The sequence below is a fragment of the Gopherus evgoodei genome, chromosome 4, assembly GCF_007399415.2.
Source record: "Gopherus evgoodei ecotype Sinaloan lineage chromosome 4, rGopEvg1_v1.p, whole genome shotgun sequence".
Taxonomy (NCBI): Eukaryota; Metazoa; Chordata; order Testudines; family Testudinidae; genus Gopherus; species Gopherus evgoodei.
Window position 1 is genome coordinate 140,795,111 of NC_044325.1, and position 19,683 is coordinate 140,814,793.

Genomic DNA, 19,683 nt, shown 5'->3' on the forward strand with positions numbered 1-19,683 from the left:
AGATTCCTCCGTTTTTCCTAGTGAAGTGACCCTGGAGCCTGAGCCAAGGACCAACCTGCCTCCCCTCTATCCTAAAGCCAAGGCCCAGCAGAGATGTTCCCTCCTCCACTGGGGTGAGAAACAAGGCCAGCCTGTGAGTTGCCCCCAGAAAATTGCAGGTTCAAGCAGCCACTAGCAGCACCCTCATGTTGGCCCTCTTTGGAAATTGACCCCTTCCCCCACTTGTTCTCCCCTGAGTTATTGAGACCTGCCATTTACTAAGGGGTTAATGCTTTTATGAACTAGTGATTACTTTGTTCTTTTACATCTTGTACCAATGAATAATTAGAAGCAGCTTGTTGGTGAGGTTTCCTGGTTCTCTGGAGTAGATCTGAATTGCTTTCCCTGTCATTAACTATAGCTCGGGGGGGGAAAAAACCCTAGTTGATAAGGAGTCATTTGGTCCATGCTGCCTGTCTCAAGAGAGAGAGGAGAGAGCCCAATGGCTGGGCCAAGCTGTGAAGCTTCATGGCTAATTATTATCACCGAAGCCACCCGGAAAAAAAAACCGCAGCATGAAAGAGAAGAGATGACAGCAGAAGAGAGATTGCTGCTGCAGGGGAATGTGTAAGGGCTTTTGGATAAACCCACTGTGCAGTTGTGCCAGCAGAGTGACTGGAAAATAACTGGACTGGAAGCAAGTGGAGGAGGGACAGGAGGATAAGGGATGAGGAGGGGAGAGGGCATGAGGTGACGGACAGTTTTAGCTGTGAAGGTGTTAGACTGAGTCACTCCAGTTGTCCTTCAGGAATGAGAAGAGCTTTAGGGTCTGTCCTCAAGGCAGAATTAGCTCAGTGCTGCTCCAGGTGCTGCCCCTAACTCTGCTACTGTCCATGCATGAAACCTTCTGATTTGGGTTATGTCATGCTTTCAGCTCAGGCTTGCTGGCTTGCCTGGGGCTATAGGCTGAACCTCAAGTGAGGCTTTCATTCAGACTGGTAATCCATCCCCTCTGCAGCGAGCCACTTGAATGCTGGTAATCCTCCAAAGCCTTCCCACAATCTTGCCATGTGCCCAGAAGGACAGACAAGCTCTCCCAAAATTTACCGGGAAAGAATTTGAGCAGCTCAGCTCACTGCAGCTCAAAGAACCATGGATGTGCCCCCAGAAGTCCTAGCGACACACCCGGCGCACAGAACCGGTGAGATACTGTTACGTGGGCAGGGCTTTGCAATGTGGCTGCTCACGCCTGGGTGCTGACTACCTGAGTTAACTCTGCAGTGAAAACGTACGCCAAGGGGAAGGAAAAATTGCAAATGTCCCTTCCCCCTTTAAAAAAATTCACAATTTGAGAATTTTTTATTTGATAGAAATTTCAAAATTTTAAAAATTTAAACAAAGCCTCTAGCTGGTTGAAAAATATGTTGAAATTTCAAAAAAAAAATCAGAAATGTCCAATACATTTTGACTAGCTCTACCTGGACGTTCTGATTGGAGGGAAAAGCTCATCCCAAAGTTTGATTATTATTTGAACTCTCAGAGCCTCTGGAGTTTTGTTAAATTAAGCTGAGATTTTCACCAAAACACATTTTCCTTATGAGATTCTTGGTACTGCCAGGAGAGGCAGAGATACCATCAGGACCGGCGCTAGTGTTTTTAGCGCCCTAGGTGCACGGCCATTTCGCCGCCCTGCGCGCTGGTCCCACGGCTCCAGTGGACCTGCCACAGTCGTGCCTGCGGAGATGGTCCGCTGGTCCGCTGCTCCGGTGGAGCTGCCGCAGCCGTGCCTGCGGGAGGTCCACCGGAGCCACGGGAGCAGCGGACCATCCGCAGGAATGCCTGCAGCAGGTCCACCAGAGCCGCGGGACCAGGGACCCTCTGAAGGCATGACTGCGGCAGGTCCACCGGAGCCGCCTGCCACCCCCCCGGCAAAATGCCGCCCCCCAATAATCCTGGCGCCCTAGGCGATTGCCTAGGCCTCCTAAATGGAAGCGCCGGCCCTAGATACCATCAGAGCAGCCTTTCTCTTCATGTGTTGTTACATAATTCCTGCATCTGTAATTTTCACTCCATGCATCTGAAGAAGTGGAGGTTTTTACCCACAAAAGCTTATGCCCAAATAAATGTTAGTCTTTAAGATGCCACTGGATTCCTTGTGGTTTCTCTCAGTAGTTATCACTTCCACTTTGAGCCATTACTGGAATTCTGTAAGATAGAGACAACCTGGTGAAATCATGGTGTGTAACTCCTTACAGTGACCGAAGAGCGTGAGTAACAGCCTCGGGGAAGACTGTTTAAAAACCAGTTCGATTTTTACGAACCAAGTGCAAACTCCTCAGTCCCTTTAACAGCCTTAGGATGGAGCCACAGACAGTATCCTCGGGTACTCTGGTCTGCCTAGTCACCCAGGTGAGCATGTCTCTGTGACAGATAGCCCCGTATGCCAGGAATCCCAGCAATAATCAGGTTACTCCAAGTCCCAAAGGATCAGTCACTTACCCCAGGTCAATTGTGCTTTGAGTCTCACACCAGAGACAAAGTTTGTAGTCAATGCAATAGTAAACTAGGCAAAGGAAATTAGTGAGCTATTTACAAGATTAAAGCAAGCAAATACGGATGAGTTTGTCTTAGGTTTCAAAAGGTAATACAGGTTTCTACAGTCTGTGAGTTCTGTGAGTTAGTCTGCTAGAGCTAACTGACCCAGGTTAAGCAGTTGGGGATCTCTTGCTTATGCCTAGAAACACCTTGTCCTCCCCCCAAGTCCAAGTCCTAGAGATCCTTATGCCCTTTGGTTTGGCGATTTTATCCCCCTTCTGCCATGTTCTCTGAGCTGAGATCTCAGCTGATAGGAAGAGTCCACCAGCATGATGCTTCCTCTCGTGGAGGAGAGCGGAACATCAATAAGAATCTTTAGTCCTATTGTTTCTCAATCCAGATGTAGGAGTGTCCAGTTGTAAGATACATCCAGAGCCCGTGTGATATATTGATGGGTCTCCTCTTTCAGGAGTGTAACAATTTCTGTAGAAGATCAGCTCTTCAAACTAATTAATGTCTCGCTCCTGTATGGCGATTCCTACTGTCACAGAGCTTCCCAATACAACCAGTCAGCTATTACATTTCAATATGGGGTCCAGATATTATAAATGAAATTAGTGAATGCAGCCTCTCACAAGCATTCAATAGAGTCTAAATACTAAACACTTTCTCATCATTTTAATACCTATTTCATCAATAGTAACACACAGGTGAGCCAGATTTGACTCCAGCTGTGTATTTGTCAGTGTCCCGTTGAGGCCTGGGGACCTTGGCGTGAGCTGGCAACTGGTCTGCCAGCATCACACATTGAAACACTGGACTAAACTTTTTCAACTCTCACCGAAAGTTTCTGTTCAAATTCACAGCAAAGGTTACAGCTGGGGCAAGAGTCAAAGAAGGTGTGTTATATTATCCGCTCCAATCTCTGCATACCTACTTAGTTAACCCTGATGTCTCTGTCCTCAGCTGTCATTAGCTATGATTCCTATCTTATGCAAGAATGGAAGGCCAGATTTTTAAGAGGTAGTGCGGGGAGATATAGTCCTCAGAGGGCTGATACATGATCCTGGAATGTTCTGGAAATCTAATGCTGCTTGCAAGTTTCCCTTCTCCACAGCTGGCCAGTGTGCAGCTGTTGGGAGGAAGAGAACCATTAACGCTTTCCTGTCAGTGTCCAGGGACCCCTGTTGCAGGACAATAAGTTTGTTGGTTGATTTGGCTGGATTTCCCCCAATGCACACCAAGGATTTTTGAAGAACTTGTTATCATTCCTGGGGAACAGCAACATTCATGTCAAAGAATGAGAACAAAATAGCATAACAACTCCTTAGAAAAGGAGATATTTGAGGGCAAAAACCAACAACTTCTCCCTAGAAAACAAACAGCCAGATATTTCAAAGAGAGATTAAGCCTTGGAGAAGCTTAAAGGACAAAATGGAGCAGGAGTGGTTGGCTGCAGAGGGGAAATGCAGTGGGAATGGTAACACGTGCAGAGGAAAAAAGGTGATCAGATGCCACGGTGATGGGCGCAGGGAAGGTCTGGAATAGAATGAGAAAGGGGAATGGAACTGGAGAGGCTGAAGTGATGAGCAAATAGAGTACACAAAAGTAACAGACCCAGTGCAGCTGCATGGGTAGGGGAATTGAGGCATGAGTAGGGTGGACAAGCCAGGGCCTGAAAGGAAGGACAATGATTTATTTTACTCAGGAGGCACAGAACATTGGGAAGCAGGCACTTGGCTTGCAGCGTCTCAAACTTATGTCCAGTGCAGGGCTCAGGAGGCACTGAGGCAGAGGAAAGTTTGGTGCCCAAAGAACTCAGGCAGAAGCTTTGACACGAAGAATAGTTACAGAGGAGAAAAGTCAAAGTTTGTGTTGAGTCGGCACATGTAGAAAACCAAGCTGAATTTAGAGACTTTCTGTAGCTGTAAAGTTTGGTGCTGAATCCAAACTTTTCTGGGGTTTTGACTCAGCCACTGTTCTTCCTAAAATATTTGCCAAGCAATATAGGCCAATCTTACAAAAGGGTGTAAGTCATGTGCCAGCTGGGGTTATTCTCCATTATTCTCCATTACACTCCAGAGTCCAAATTGATACAGTTGCCTTCTATGTATTTTCTTATTGTGCTTGCCCAGCCCCTATGTATTGATTTGAGTGCCAGCTCCTTGAATTTGCACAGAAATTACTTTCCATCTGTCTCCACCCAAACAAGGAAATGGAATAAGAGGGTCAAGAGAAAACTCTACTTGCTAAACAGCACTTGCTACTGGCTTATAGCTTTGCTAAGGAAGCTTATGCTCCAGATATAGAAGCATAGATTATTAGGGTTGGAAGGGACCTCAGAAGGTCATCTAGTCCAACCCCCTACTCAAAGCAGGACAAATCCCCAAGTAAAGCCCAAATCCCTAAATGGCCCCCTCAAGGATTGAACTCACAACCCTGGGTTTAGCAGACCAATGCTCAAACCACTGTGAAACAAACAATTTTCCAGGTAAGAAATTTGCATAACATGAGTCACACCAGGGGAGCCTACAGTTTGAAAACTCACAAGTCTCCTTTGATGTCTATAGGCCAAGAGCTTTGGACTAGTGCTTGGCATATCTGGACATGTTCATCCTTTTCAATGGAAAACTAGACAGACAAGAACTTTATGATGAGGATTTAGTTCCGGTGAAGGTACTAAACTTTACTTATGCTGGAGACCTAAGCCCACTGCTTATCCAGCTAATCATCCAGGTTTCTGGACACAGAGGGACTGCACGACAAGGGCAGTTAAGCCACCAGGGCCCATTGAGTCCTTGCTGAGATTGCCAGCGGGGTGGCCAGGAATGAAGATAGTTTTGTGGCATAGTCTATTAGTACCTGGCCTGAGCATCCTGATTAATTTCTCAAAGGCCACCAAACAGCCTTTCTAGGAGTAAGAGATTCTGGTCCCCACTGAACTGGGCTGGATTTGAACTGGTAACCTGGAATCAAATGTTTCCTTCTCCTGTTACCATGCCCCGGTCTCCCTGGGCTATAGCATTCCTTCAGAGCCACAGAAAAGATGCTAGTGCACACTTGAGTGACATGCCCAATGCATGTGCTGTCAGCTCCTCCTGCCTTTGGCAGTGAGGCCACATGGGACATTAACATCTAGCAGAGGGGAAAACTAGATGGAGGACTGTTGGATTCCAAAAGCAGCTGACGCCACGCAAGGAAAACAGTTGCCTGGCTCCTTCTTGCAGAGAGGAAAAATACTAGGCAAAAGGATGAAGGACAGCGGCCTAGGCCAAAACCATGGCCAGGCTGGAAGGACTAGTGTGGAAGGGAAGCCCAGACTAAGTGGCAGGCGTGGGAATGGAATCAGTTGGCTTGTGACACGTCTCTAAATGACCGACAGAGCAAGGGCCTGTGTATGGGGAAGTAACATGATACCTGCCCGCCCCTGAACCACCTCTGATGGGTTGGATGGTCTAATAGCTTGCACGGAATAGATGTTGCAGGAGTTTACCCCATTATCTAAGGGTTCCTCCTGCTACCTGTGGATTGTTGTCCTGTGGCAGGGAGGTAGTCAGACTAGATGATCAGGATGGGTGAAATCCTAGTCCCATTGATGTAACGTTTAACAGCCAGGGTAATTAATCACTGGGACAATTTACTAAAGGTCATGGCGGATTGTCCTCATCTGGCAGTTTTAAAATCAAGACGGGATGTTTTTTCTAAGAGATCTGCCCTAGGAATTATTCTGGGGTCATTCTATGGCTTGTGTTAGGCAGGATGATCACAGTGGCCTTTTCTGTCCTGGGAATCTATGAATTGCAGAATCGCAGCCACCTCAAAGGGGGCAGGATTTTGCTGGGTGGTGTCTTAGCATCCTTAGAGTCCCCCGAGTTCTGGGATACAAGAGACTTTTGTCTCCAGTTCAATGGGAGTCTCGGCCATAACCAGCAGCCACTCCTTAGCCTGCACGAAACAAGTTGAGTGGGTCTCAGTCCACTTCCCAGTGGTCAGGTTTCTGCATCACAAACCCCTAAAACATAAGACTTTCTCGACTTTTCATACTCCTTCGGGGAAAGGGGGGTATTTGTTCATCTTTCCTATTGTAATTTGGAATGACCTCATTATCCATGCAAAACTCCAAGCCTTTTAAACAAACAATCCTGCTAGGTTCTTGGCCTCATTGGAGTCTTAAGGCGCTGAGTCCCACTGCCTAATTGTGCATTGGGTTAAAAAGTATTTCCTTGGATAGCTTTCCAATTTGCTGCTGTTTGAATGTTCATTGAATGTCCCCTTGTTCTTACATAACCAACACTGGCAGCTGCTCATACCACTGAAGGGACACCAAGAATTTGCCATCCCTTCCCATCTGTTGCAGAAATTGCTGTCGTGGCCGTTGGAAGAATTTCCAGCGAGTGGTACCAGCTGTCCTGTGTAGCCAATGCAATCTGATATGCACGTGTCTGGCAAGGTACCGAGCCTGTTATGGAGGATTATAGTTAGCATTCGTGCCAGGGACATAGCCTAACACTCTCTGTTTATGAATGAAAACCATGGGGGCTGGAGAAGGGTGGGGGATCTCTCCCTTCTCGCCCTTTCATCAGAGACAAAATAAATGCTGTTGGCTGGCTAGCAAAGAGTATCTGAAGAATGTGTGTGTCAGAGGAGCATAGCTGCTGCTGATCAATCTGCAAAGCATGCAGTGAGGGGCAAAGAGGAGATGGGGTGGGCAGGGACAGAGACAGCCCTGAGCCCTCCCAGTGTGGGACAGGGAGGGGATGATGGGCAGAGAGTTACAGAGACAGTCCTTTGCTCGTGTGGGACAAGAGATGGGCTCTGTGTTGGAGGCATGCAGACAGGCCTCTTCCCAAGAGGGCAAAGGAATTCATTGGTGTAAGGAGACAGTCCCTCTTGAAAAGGGATATTTGGGAGCTTCGCTGCTGGCTGTTGTTCCAGGGTAAGATGGGATCACATGACCTGGGGCCTGTCTGGTGTTGATATTGGCTCTGGGAAATGGAAAGCTAATTAATGTCAGGCATTATCCCCAGCCCTCACACGCATGGTCACACAGACACGCATGGCCGACGTGGGAGCCCCTCGAGATATACAGGCCCAAGCCCTGGCTGCAGCAATTTCCTGCACAGCTCCCTGTGGGGTTATTAGTGGGGCACAAGATCCGGACCCTGGGGGAGGGCTAGCAGAGGGGTGAGCTCAGCCTGGTTACATTTGGATGGAAAGCCTGTCCCTGCATATCAGCACTGTGATGTTTCACATACTCTTCCACTCTCTTGGCTTTGCAAAGTTCTGGGGTGTCTCTGAGGTTCTGGCGCACGAGCTTTCCCTGCCTGAGAGGGAGCTGGTCTTGGCTGCTGTCCAGGCAGCATAAGAGACTCTCCTTCCTGGCACAACACCATGCTTCACCCACCATCTCCATAGCCGCCCATACTACGATTTGTGAGGAGACACCCCCCCCTCCTCGGCCCCGGTAGTTAGTGCCCATGTCACGAGAAAGGAGACACTAGAGTGGGAACAACCCAGGGCAGTGGGTGAAAGGGGATTGAAACAGGAGTGGGAGCCATGCACTGTGGGGGAGCCGTGCTAAGCCAAGCCAGCAGGATACAGCACCTCATGGTGAAGGCAGAAGAGCAAGCCCTCCACCCCACCCCTGAACCTGGGAAGCAAGCTTAGCTGCTGACTGGCTCAGGGATTTCTGGGATTCCTGAGGTGGCTTTAACAAGCGTAGCAGGCTCCGCGCTGCATGTGATTGATGCCAGATGCCTGACAGGAGGCTCGGAGCTGAAGGTTTTCTTATTAATATTATTTTAGTTAATTTTTTTGCTATGTTTTGTTCCGTGTTTACCCGTCCCATGGCAACAGCTCGTCTTAGTCAAATGGATAGTGTGCTGTACAGGGAGCGCGCCAGCCAAGCAGCCATAATCATGATGGTGGAAAATATACCTCAGCGTGAGAAAGCTTCTGTCCAGGGCAAAAACCAACACCCATGCCCTCTGCAGGCTGGCTCTGCTCCCTGGGCGTGAGCTCAGAACTCAGCAGCAGCTCTTGGATTGGTCCCCATTGTGTGTGTGTAGGGGCGTGGTTTGCAAAGTCTGGGGGCAAAGCATGCTGGGCTAAGAGCTGGCACAGGGGGAGCAGCTGGGATGATTGCGGTGTGGTGCGGTGTGGTGCTGTCTTGACCTATAGGCACTCTCAGACACATCACAGGAAGCAAGGCCAGTGTCTATGAGATAGTGGGGGAAGTGAGCTCCTGGGCGTGTGTGTCTCGGAACGCCTCCAAAGTCATTAGCTCCGAGAGCCGCCTGCAGTGTAAGGAGTGCTTGGTACCAGCCTGGTGTGAGAGCACCATGTAGGGCCTGTCTCTCCACATGCTGCAAAGGAGATTCACCAGCACTCACCTACAGGTGTTCTTGTTTGGGGCCCGGAACCACATTCATAAGCTGCTGAACTGCTCCTGAACTTGCTGCATTCTTGGACGGAAAGGGCGGGAGTTTTGCTAGAGGGTAGAGTGAGGAGCTGGGTGCCAGGACTCTTGGAACTTAGCCAGATTCTGCCCCATCACATCCCTAGTCCATCCAAGGAAAGGGAGCAGGCTTTTAGTATGTGTTGTATGAAAGGGTATCCAGCTCCATGGGCAGAGATGGGCCAAAACTGGAACCACTGATCTACACCTCCCTCGACTTTGGGGCAGGTGGATAGAATAAAATGAGACTTGTTTCCTGGCTTTGGCTTTTGCAAAACAAAAGTGTGAGCAATGTGGGTTCTGAAGAACCAAACCCACCCTGGGTTTGCCCATCCCTATCCATAAAGTATGGTCTGCAGGAAGCTGGAGTCACTGGGTCACTCCTAGACCCTTCCCCTTTAGCAGGGGCCCATGTTATGTCACCGGCTGAAGCTGGCACCACTGTTCCTTTCAGCTGGTTTCCATCCATGTGGTGGTGGGATGGGGCTGGCATCTGTCCAGCAGCATCATTGCTCCCATCTGTGTGTTAGAAAAGGAAACCTTTGGCTTTTTGTGCAAGAATCTAATTGATGGCAGGACATGAAAATTCCAACCTTAATTACTTCCGATAAGCTTTACCTTCAGCTTGATTTATAGAATGTGCTGCTAAACCCTGGGAAGATACCAAGTGGTTCAGGGGAAGGCCAAAGAACTAGAGTTGGGGAGAGAGTGTCTTTGCTTTCAGAAGCGTGGGGACGTGGAGCAGAGCAAAGCAAAGCTATCACTCGCACTTGAGTGCTCCAGACATTTCAGTCTCGCAGTTGTTCTCACAGGCAGAATTTGGGCCTGGGGCCAAGTACAGAGGGATTCAGGAGACCTGGGTTCTAATTCTGCCACTGAACTGCCCTAAGAGTCACAAGTCTCAACTATGTACCTCGATTTCCCTATCAGTCAAATGGGGATAATGATGCTTACTCTCCTTCAGCAAAGAGCTTGGTGATCCATGGATTAAAATTGAGGCATAAGAACAAAGAATTATTATTAGACCGGGGCATAAATATTTACTCCCTATTAAGTAATACCAAACATGAGCCGTGTGACAGTCCCTGTGGGAGCCAGAACTTGGAATCACTTTGCATTAGCTTGTTTAAAAAGTTTAACCCTAATATTGCACTAAGACAGAGATATTAGTTTTGCACTGACGATAACACACTCCAGCGGAGTGTCATGGTGCATGGAATAATAGAGGATTGTTTTTGCGGGGAGGGTGGAAGCCACCCAGTGCTCCCCAAGGAGACTGTTTGCAGGCAGGAGAGTCTAGGAAAAACCAAGTGCTAGTGAGAGCCTTAATGGACTGGAAGCTTTTCAAGGGGTAAATAAAGGGCCTTGTGTAATTCATGTTTGGTCAGTCAGACCACCTCTGGTGCATGCATATTAACCAGGCGGTTATATTAACCAGGCCATTACGGAGCTCCTGAGGTCACCCTGCCAGGGAGTGGCGAGGTGGGGACCTACTTCCCAGCAGCCCTGTCTCCACAGTGAGAAGCAATGCTGAGCAGCAGCCCAGCAGCAGGCAGTGTCTCTCTGAGAATGCAGGGCTGGAAGGGACCTCAAGAAGTGATTGAGTGCAGTCCCATCACTCCTCCTGTGCACCTGGGTAGCCAGCATGTTTCTCGCTGGTTGTTGGGTTTGAACTGAGAGGGGACAATAGTGCCCATTTCCCAGAGATGGGGTGAGGGTTAATTCATTAGTGTTTGCAAAGTCTCTAGAGAAGGGCTATTTCTCTATCGATCTATCTATCTATCCCCATACACATCTCTCATCTCTTTCTCTCACTGATCTCCATGATATCTGTGCACCTTCCATAGCATTCACTCTACTACCCCCACGTCTCAGCTGCAAAGTCAGAGCCCCTGAGGATAGGACTGGCTGGCATACCATAGGATGGGAGGTCAGACAGGGTACATAAGAATATAAGAACGGCCATACTGAATCAGACCAAAGGTCCATCTAGCCCAGTCTCCTGTCTTCCGACTGTGGCCAATGCCAGGTGCCCCAGAGGGAATGAACAGAACAGGTAATCACGAGGTGATCCATCCCGTCACCCATTCCCAGCTTCATGGCAAACAGAGGCTAGGGACACCATCCCTGCCCATCGTGGCTAATAGCCATTGATGGACCTGTCCTCCATGAACTTATCTAGTTCTTTTTTGAACCCTGTGTGGCAAACTCAGGACACTTAGCTACCAAGAGAGGGGTAGTAATTAGTCCCAGAAGGCTTAACCATGGAGGAATAAGGTTCAGCTGGAACAGGGGTTACCAGAGAGCTAATTAGTTTCAGCTGGCCCCAATGGCTGGAGACCTTTTTAAACCCTCCCTGGCAGGGAAGCAGGGCGGGAGGAGAGAAGTAGAGTAGCTGCCAGCGAGTAGGGGCAGCTGAACTCTAAAACCCTTCTTGCAAGGCAGATTGCACTCTCCCCAGAAGGAGAGGACAACAGAACAAGGGCCTGACTGAGAAGGGATCAGCCAGACCCTGCATGACCGTGAAGGGCTTTTGCTTTGCCCAAGCCTGTGTCTCCAAGGCTGAGAAGGACTGAGCTAGCAGAGGAGAGACAGGTACTTTGCCACACCTGTTATAGTCTTGGCCTTCACAACAACCTCTGGCACGGAGTTCCACAGGTTGGCTGTGTGTTGTGTGAAAAAATACTTCCTTTTGTTTGTTTTAAACCTGTTGCCTATTAAGTTCATTTGGTGACCCCTAGTTCTTGTGTTATGAGAAGGAGTCAATAACACGTCCTTATTTACTTTCTCCACACCAGTCATGATTTTATAGACCTCAATCAAATCCCCCTTTAGTCGTCTCTTTTCCAAGCTGAAAAGTCACCTTTTTATTAATCTCTCCTCATACGAAAGCCATTCCATACCCCTAATCATTTTTGTTGAAAGCCGAGTGTCTCCTCTGTAGGTGATGGTTGGGGGCAGGATAGGCGGAAGGGGGATGGGCAGGAAGGAAGGGAGATGATGGGGGAGACAAGACTGGGATGGGTGGGAATGGACCAAAGGAAGCACTAGGAGAGAGGGAGGAGCAGGAACAGATGGAAAGGAGTCAGGACGTCTGGATCTCTGAATGTAGCACTCACTCCTCCTTTCCCCCAGTCACAGGCACTAACCCAGCTGAAACTGACATGCCTAAAATATCTGACAGCACAGGCAGTCTAAACATGGAGCCTGAACCCCCTCTTCCTTCCAGGGCTGAGTGCAACCAGGAGCCCCTGATTCCATCCTGGCTCACTCTTGGACAGGCCAGTCCCTCACAGCAAAGGAGTGACCTGGCAATGCCAAAGGGGCTGAGGCTGGTCCAGGGCTGGTGGCGCTGATCACCTCAGGAGAGGGGTGGTCCTGGCAGCAGGAGTCCCTCTCTGCCTGGGTAATCTAAATATTCAGGCCACTGGTGTATCACTAATGCTTGGCATTTCACTGGGCTCTGTGATATTATTCAGTGTGCCAAATAAATAACCACGAGCTGATATATTCAGCAGAGTCCTTGGCCCCGGGAGAGTGCCCAGCCTGCCAAGATCTAATGAGTGACTGCGCAGCCCCGCAGAAAAGGGGTTTGGACTTTTATAAAGGTTTCTGCTCCAGAGAAACAATTTGGATGATTTAATCCCAGAGAAATGTGAAGTCTAATGAGTTTCATGTCCCCTCCCTGTACTTAAGGCAATCAGAAGAATAGTCAGAAGAAAGGAGCAGGGAAAGGAAGGAGAAATGGGGAGGAGGGGGTTGCACAGAGAGGGGATGGGGAGGGAATGCCAGTCGGGGTCAGCAGCCGCCACAGCACAGAGCTAGTGGGATTCTCCCTCATCACTCAAACCTCCCAGAAAGTCTCTGCAGTGCCATGAACTTCAGCTCACAAATAGCGCATCTTTCTTTCTTTCGTTCTTCCTTTCGATCTTTCAGTGTTTAATAAAATAAAATACATGTAAGAGAGGGAGGGAAGTTTGGTCACCACATGCTAGGAATTCAGGTCCCTTGGGGGCTGGATAGGTGTCTGATCACTGAGATTTTCACCCCCCGTATCACCACTTTCCATCTGGCTCCTTTTGGCAGTGATCAAAGCTCCTTGTGACCGTTTGGTCTCTTGATGGAATGAGTTTGATGAGTCTCAGACCAGTTTCTAGGGGGTGGTTTTCATGTTGGGAAACTGCCTTGATAATTGGTGTGGATTTGGCCCCATCCCCACGAGAGAGCACAAGGACTGGATTGGCTACAGAGTTTGAACTATTCCCTCCCCGCAAGAAGGGATCCCTCCCACTCAGAGATGTCTGTTCTATGGATATATACAAGACTTCAGGGCTGGAATACAAGTGCTGTCAGTCCAGCACTCAGACTGATGTATGATAGTTAGTCCCCCTGGACTGCAAGGCTGTCAATCCAGCACTAATAATTCACCCCAATTTTTTTCCTTTTTAATGAAAAAAGTAGGTTAGTCTTGAGGTTAAGGCACTGGACTGGGACTCAGGAGATCTGGGTTCAAATGTTGACCTTGCTACAGACTTCTTGTGTGAAGGTGGGCAACTTACTTGAAGTCTTCGTGCCTCAGTTCCACATCTGTAAAATGGGCTTCGAATCCTTCCTTTGTCTGTCCAGACTGTGAGCTCTTCTGGGCAGGGAGTGTCTCTCACCATGTTTATGGCAAACACTTAGCACAATAGGGTTAGGGTCTCAAGATGCTACCACAGTATTCATAATAATAAGCCTGCATTTTCCCATGTGGATTTTTCTTGGCTTGCCTCCTGTAAAACCTCTCCTTACAAAGTGATTGCAGGGCCAGATCCCCAGCTGGCGTAAACTAGTGTAGCACCATAGAGGCCCACGCAGCTTGCACTGATTTACACTGGCTGTGGATCTGGCCCCAGGCACTGCTGGCTCTTCATCTTTCTGTTACGTATTCCTCAATATCAGGGCCTGAGTGGAAGGCAAGTTACAGCTCCTCCGGGAAACAGGCAGCATTACTTGTTTGTTAAATTCCTCCACCCCATCTGGTTTTCCTCTCCTGTTCTAGGACTGCCAAATATGAAAGCTCCAGCAGGTAATAACCCAACAGGAGGGGGAGAATGAGTGAGAGCTGTATACTGAGGGTGAGCTTTATAAACCTTGAGTAACTTGCACAGAGCTTTCCATGGCTTAATTTCCCTGATGCTAGAGAAGGTGCATTTATTCCTCTTATTCTCATAGCCTGTTTGGGGAATGTTTGTCCATGGATTTAATGACCAAACCATCCCAGGGAACATTTCAAAACATGTTTTTCTTTTTTTTTCTTTTATTACTTTAAGGACCTGGCTGGGGCAAGGAGAGTGAGTGGAATTCTCTTTCCAGTTCCTCTTGCCCTTTCCCTGTCCTTTAAAGCACTGGTGAAATGGAGCATCCTGGTCCAAGCATAGACAAAGAGCTTGCCAAGGCCTGATTGTCCAGAGTGAGGTGCACGATGATGGATAGAGTGGACTAGCCAAGTCTGGGAAGGTAGGACGAGCGTTTTGGGATGGGAACAGCTGTAGCAAACTAAGCTGTCTCCCCCTCCTCTGTCATTCTCTCCCTTGGCTGGGCCTTTTAGGACGATGGAATTCATTGCCAGGATAAACAAAGCAAAAGCAACATGAAAGTGTCCCTTGTCTGGGCCAATTCACTAAGCGGACAAAACGTCATGTCTATGGAACGCGCAGAACTAAGCTGGCGATGCAGGAGGCCTCCAAATGCCGAGGTGATTCTGCGAGGATTTTCTCTCGCGTTTGGACATTTTGGAGCCCACACCCCACCCAGAACTGAAGCGCACCCGTTACAAAGCCCCCCATGTTTTTAATGATGTCAGGAAAGAGTCTGGCTGGAAGAAAAAATAAGATTCTGCTAATAGGGAGGTAGAGTAATGGGGTGCACATGGTAAATCATCTAAGCTCTCTAGGAAGTCTCCAATGAAGGTGTCATAGGTTTTACTTAGAGGAGACTGGCTGGGTATTATAATGTCATAGAACCATTGATTTTACAGCCAGAAGAGACTATTAGAATAATCTAGTGTGAACTCCTGTATATCCCTAGCCGTAGAGCTGTACCCAGCCATTCCTTCACCCAACCCGCCAAACCACTTTAAAGATTTTTCCAGTCCTAAGAACACAGAGTTAAGCAGCAAGCACATGGACTGACAGTAGCAAAGGCTCCCTAAGGGATCTGAGCATGTGATGGAGGTGTCCAAAGCCTCTCTGCATTTTTTAGAAACCTCATTCTCGAGGTTTCTTTGCTTTCTGATGCTCTCCAGTTTGAAAAATGTGGCCAGTGGAGGAGCTTGTGGTGTGGCATGGTAGCTCTGCAGATATTTTGGGATGTTCCTACATACCGTGATATTTGGACGTGGGACATTCCTGGCCAACATCAGGAGAACCCCCACTGGTGGGTAACTCCATGTGAGCTGTGTAAAGCATTCTGGGAAGCAGCATGCAAATAAGCATGTCTAGGAAGCCCCTCCCTTCCCCACTCTGCTTCTAGAAGGCTGTGTGAAGTATCCAGGGGATTAACAGATGGAAGGAAATAAATCAGGCCACATTTCTGTGCTATGAATGACTACAGTGGAATCCTTTTATTATGAAGCAACATATTTTTTCCACTGATCATCTTCCCTCCCAAACAGAGAGCTGCGCGTTGCCAAGCTTTGTGCTTTGATTTTGTGCACAGGATCCTTGCAGAACATGCTATAAATAGGGTTCACTTCACCCACCATGAAAATGCAGCCACCTCTGGGCCCAAATGAGGCAGCTGTTTAGCAGGTACAACAGTTTGGGGCTAGAAGGAGGAAAAGAATTGTGCTCCCAGCTGGGAAATGGAGGGGGAATTTCAAGAGCCAGAATGGAATTCTCCAGTTTGGAGTTCAGCTAACTCCCCTTCTGACGCAGCAGAACAGCATCTCAGTGATGGGTTCATGGACCCAGAGGGGAACTGATAACTCCTGAACTACCAGCAACACTTCCTGCACAGCCCAGGAGTCTCACAGGCCATGACAACACTGCAGGGTCACTCCGACCCACCCAGCCCAGACAGACTTGCACTAGCGCCCACAAAATAGCAGTTTGGATGTCGCAGCTCAGGTGCTCAAGCCCACAAGACCCCTAGGTCTGAGCTAACGTGCCTCGCCCAGGTCTCTGCTGGAGTCACACCCTCCACACCACAGCTGTTTTTAGCCTGCTAGTCTGAGCCCAGCCAGTGCATCTTTCTCTGTCTGGACTGGGAGGCCTCACTCCCAGCTGCAGTGTAGACATGCTCAGGGATCACCCGGTCGCGTCGCTGAATGAGCCACGACCATCGTAACAATGTTGTGCTTTCAGCCTGCATTGTTCTGCATGGCGCTTGGCTCTTTTAGTATTCTCTAGAAGCAACATCCTCTGTGCATTGTAGATTAGAGAGTTGAATGACAGGGCTATGTGACTCTGGAGCTGCCTGATTTATACTGAAATAGACGTGTGTGTGTGTGCACGTATTCTGTGTGGCAACCGGAGGCAGGACTCCTCTCTAGGCCAAAGAATTGATTGCCAAGGCACAACCAGTGGACTGGCACAGAGGATGGTTCAGATTTCAGAACATCTGGTTCACGGTGCTTAGAGGTGACATAATCCACCAAGTGGAGCTTTAAGGAAAGGGGAAGGTGGAATGAGGGCACCAAATAAAGCCTTCACTGGGAGCTAGAGTAAAGAGGCCTGAGCTAGAGTAGGCTATGAGCTGGCCTGAGCGGGGTTAGGCTAACGAGAGTTGGGTCAGCTGGGCTAGAATGAACTGAAGGGGTCTGGCTGAGCTAAGCTAAAGGATCCAATAACTATAGACCAGAATGGGGTGGAGTGGGATGGGCTGCGCTAAGGATAAGACTGGGAGTGACTGGTGGACTGGCTAGAACTAACTAATGTAAGGGTTTCCCATGCGGCTCCTAATGAGGAAGTGGCCTGTCCTGGAACCCATTGGAAAGGGGCTCAAAGAGGGGATGTGTTGCTGCTTGGAATTAGTGCTGGGATGAACAGCAGAGTCGGCAGCCCCCAAATTACATTCAGCTGCAGTGCACTGACAGACCCCCTGGGATGCCCGCCATCTGCGCTGAGGATGTGCTACAGAGCTCATTCGGGTTGCAGAAGAGAGGTGGGAGAGCTAGAGTTGTGCATGGCATGTGAGTGCAATAGAAAGAGGGAAAGATGCCGCTCTGACAGAGACAGAGCTGCTGTTACAACAGGGAGCTGGACTCTCTCCCCAGCACCACCAGCCAGCCCATGTTCTCCAGCTCATGTTATTGAGGGGCTGTTTACATTGTAAAGAAGGCAATTTGCTCTGCAAACTTTATTGAACGAAGGACAGATGCTGATTTCCCCCCACACACACACCTTGCTGACTTTTCATCTTTTCATTCCACCCGCTCTCTCACCTCTGCCCCTTTATCTTTTTTTCCATCCAACTCTTAAGGACGAGACGAGTCGTATGAAAAGCACAATGACGGAAAAGCAACGGCAACCACTGGGAATCTTTGCAGCAAGCCTCTGAGTTGAGGATCCTCAAAGAACCACCCTCCCTTCCACCGACTCATACTCGCGGATTCACAACAGCTGATTTCCTTCATGCCTTTCACCTTGGCAAGAGCGATCACCTCTTCCCTCCATAATGAAATGCACATATAATATCCAGACTGAGTCTCTGGCCAAGAGCAAAATTTGTGCCTGTAAGATTGTCAAAGCAATCAGCTGTTTTCAAGTGATGAGTTTAGTAGTATTTTAAATGAGAGAATGTTAGGACACTGGACTCATGAGACCTGGGTTCTATTCCCTGCTCTGGCTCTGGCCTTGTCACTGGCCTTGGGCAAGTCACTTCTCCTCTCTGCGCTTCACTTTACCTCTTGTCTGTTTAGACTGTCAGCACTTCAGGGCAGGAACTGTCTCTTTCTATATGTTAGCTCAGTGCCCAGCACAATGTGGCCCTGATCTTGGATGGGGTCTATAGGGGCTCCTGGAGTACTTCCAAACAATAGTATTGCATTAGATTGTCCTATTTTGCTTTCAAACAGAAATGACCTTCAATGAGGAATTTAGCAAGGGATTCAGCCTGGCTGCTTTTTGGAGCTTTTACATTTTTGAAGTGCTCAATATAAAGCTCTATGGAGTAAAATAATATTTTCTTTCCCTATTGTTTTTGTCTTTTTCCATCTGGCAATGTCCACCCTGATCCTCTTTCAAAATGGTGAGAAAAAACCAACATGAGGAGAGGCTGAGGGAACTGGGCTTATTTAGTCTGCAGAAGAGAAGAGTGAGGGGGGATTTGATAGCAGCCTTCAACTACCTGAAAGGGGGTTCCAAAGAGGATGAAGCTCAGCTGTTCTCAGTGGTTGCAGATGACAGAACAAGGAGCAATGGTCTCAAGTTACAGTTGGATACCTCAAGTTACAGGTCTAGGTTGGATATTAGGAAACACTATTTCACTAGGAATGTGGTGAAGCACTGGAATGGGTTACCTAGGGAGGTGGTGGAATCTCCTTCCTTAGAGGTTTTTAAGGTCAGTCTTGACAAAGCCCTGGCTGGGATGATTTAGTTGGGGATTGGTCCTGCTTTGAGCAGGGGGTTGGACTAGATAACCTCCTGAGGTCCCTTCCAACCCTAATAGTCTATGATTCTATGATTTATGATGATATAACCTTGGCAAGCTGTGACTCAAAATAGTAAATACATGCAAGAATAAACGTTATTATTTGGATCCCTAAATGATGTGGATGAATGGCCCGATGGGCCTGACCTTAAAAACCTCTAAGGAAGGAGATTCCACCACCTCCCTAGGTAACCCATTCCAGTGCTTCACCACCCTCCTAGTGAAAAAGTTTTCCCTAATATCCAACCTAAACCTCCCCCACTGCAACTTGAGACCATTACTCCTTGTTCTGTCATCTGGTACCACTGAGAACAGTCTACATCCATCCTCTTTGGAACCCTCTTTCAGGTAGTTGAAAGCAGCTATCAAATCCCCCCTCATTCTTCTCTTCTGCAGACTAAACAATCCCAGTTCCCTCAGCCTCTCCTCATAAGTCATGTGCTCCAGCCCCCTAATCATTTTTGTTGCTGTCTGCTGGACGCTTTCCAATTTTTCCACATCCTTCTTGTAGTGTGGGGCCCCAAACTGGACACTTGAGCTGAGGCCTCACCAGTGCCGAATAGAGGGGAATGATCATGTCCCTCGATCTGCTGGCAATGCCCCTACTTATACAGCCCAAAATGCCACTGGTCTTCTTGGCAACAAGGGCACACTGTTGACTCATAACATGGTTAGTTCCATTCCCTGTCTATCAACCAGCTCCCTCTTGGGACTGCCATGCTCTGTTGATAGGGCCCCTTTCTTGGGAACACTTAGCTCTTTCCATCTCTAGCTCTCCAAGCACCCTATGAAGGAGTGGCAGTATCATTAGCCCCATTGTGCAGATGGAGAAGGTGAGGTGCAGAGAGGCAAAGGGGCTGGTGAGAGATAGGAATAGAGACAAGATCTCCTGACTTTCAGTCCAGTGCCCTCCTGCTACAGCCCACTGGCCCCCTTCTTTCTGCGCTGCTTCCTCCTGTAGGATTGAACTGAGCTATGGGCTGGGTCCCCATGGAGGGGTCTGTAACAATGTGAGGGCTGGGTCCCCATGGAGGGGGCTGTATCGGTTTGTGGGTTGGGTCCCTATGGGGGGCTGTCTG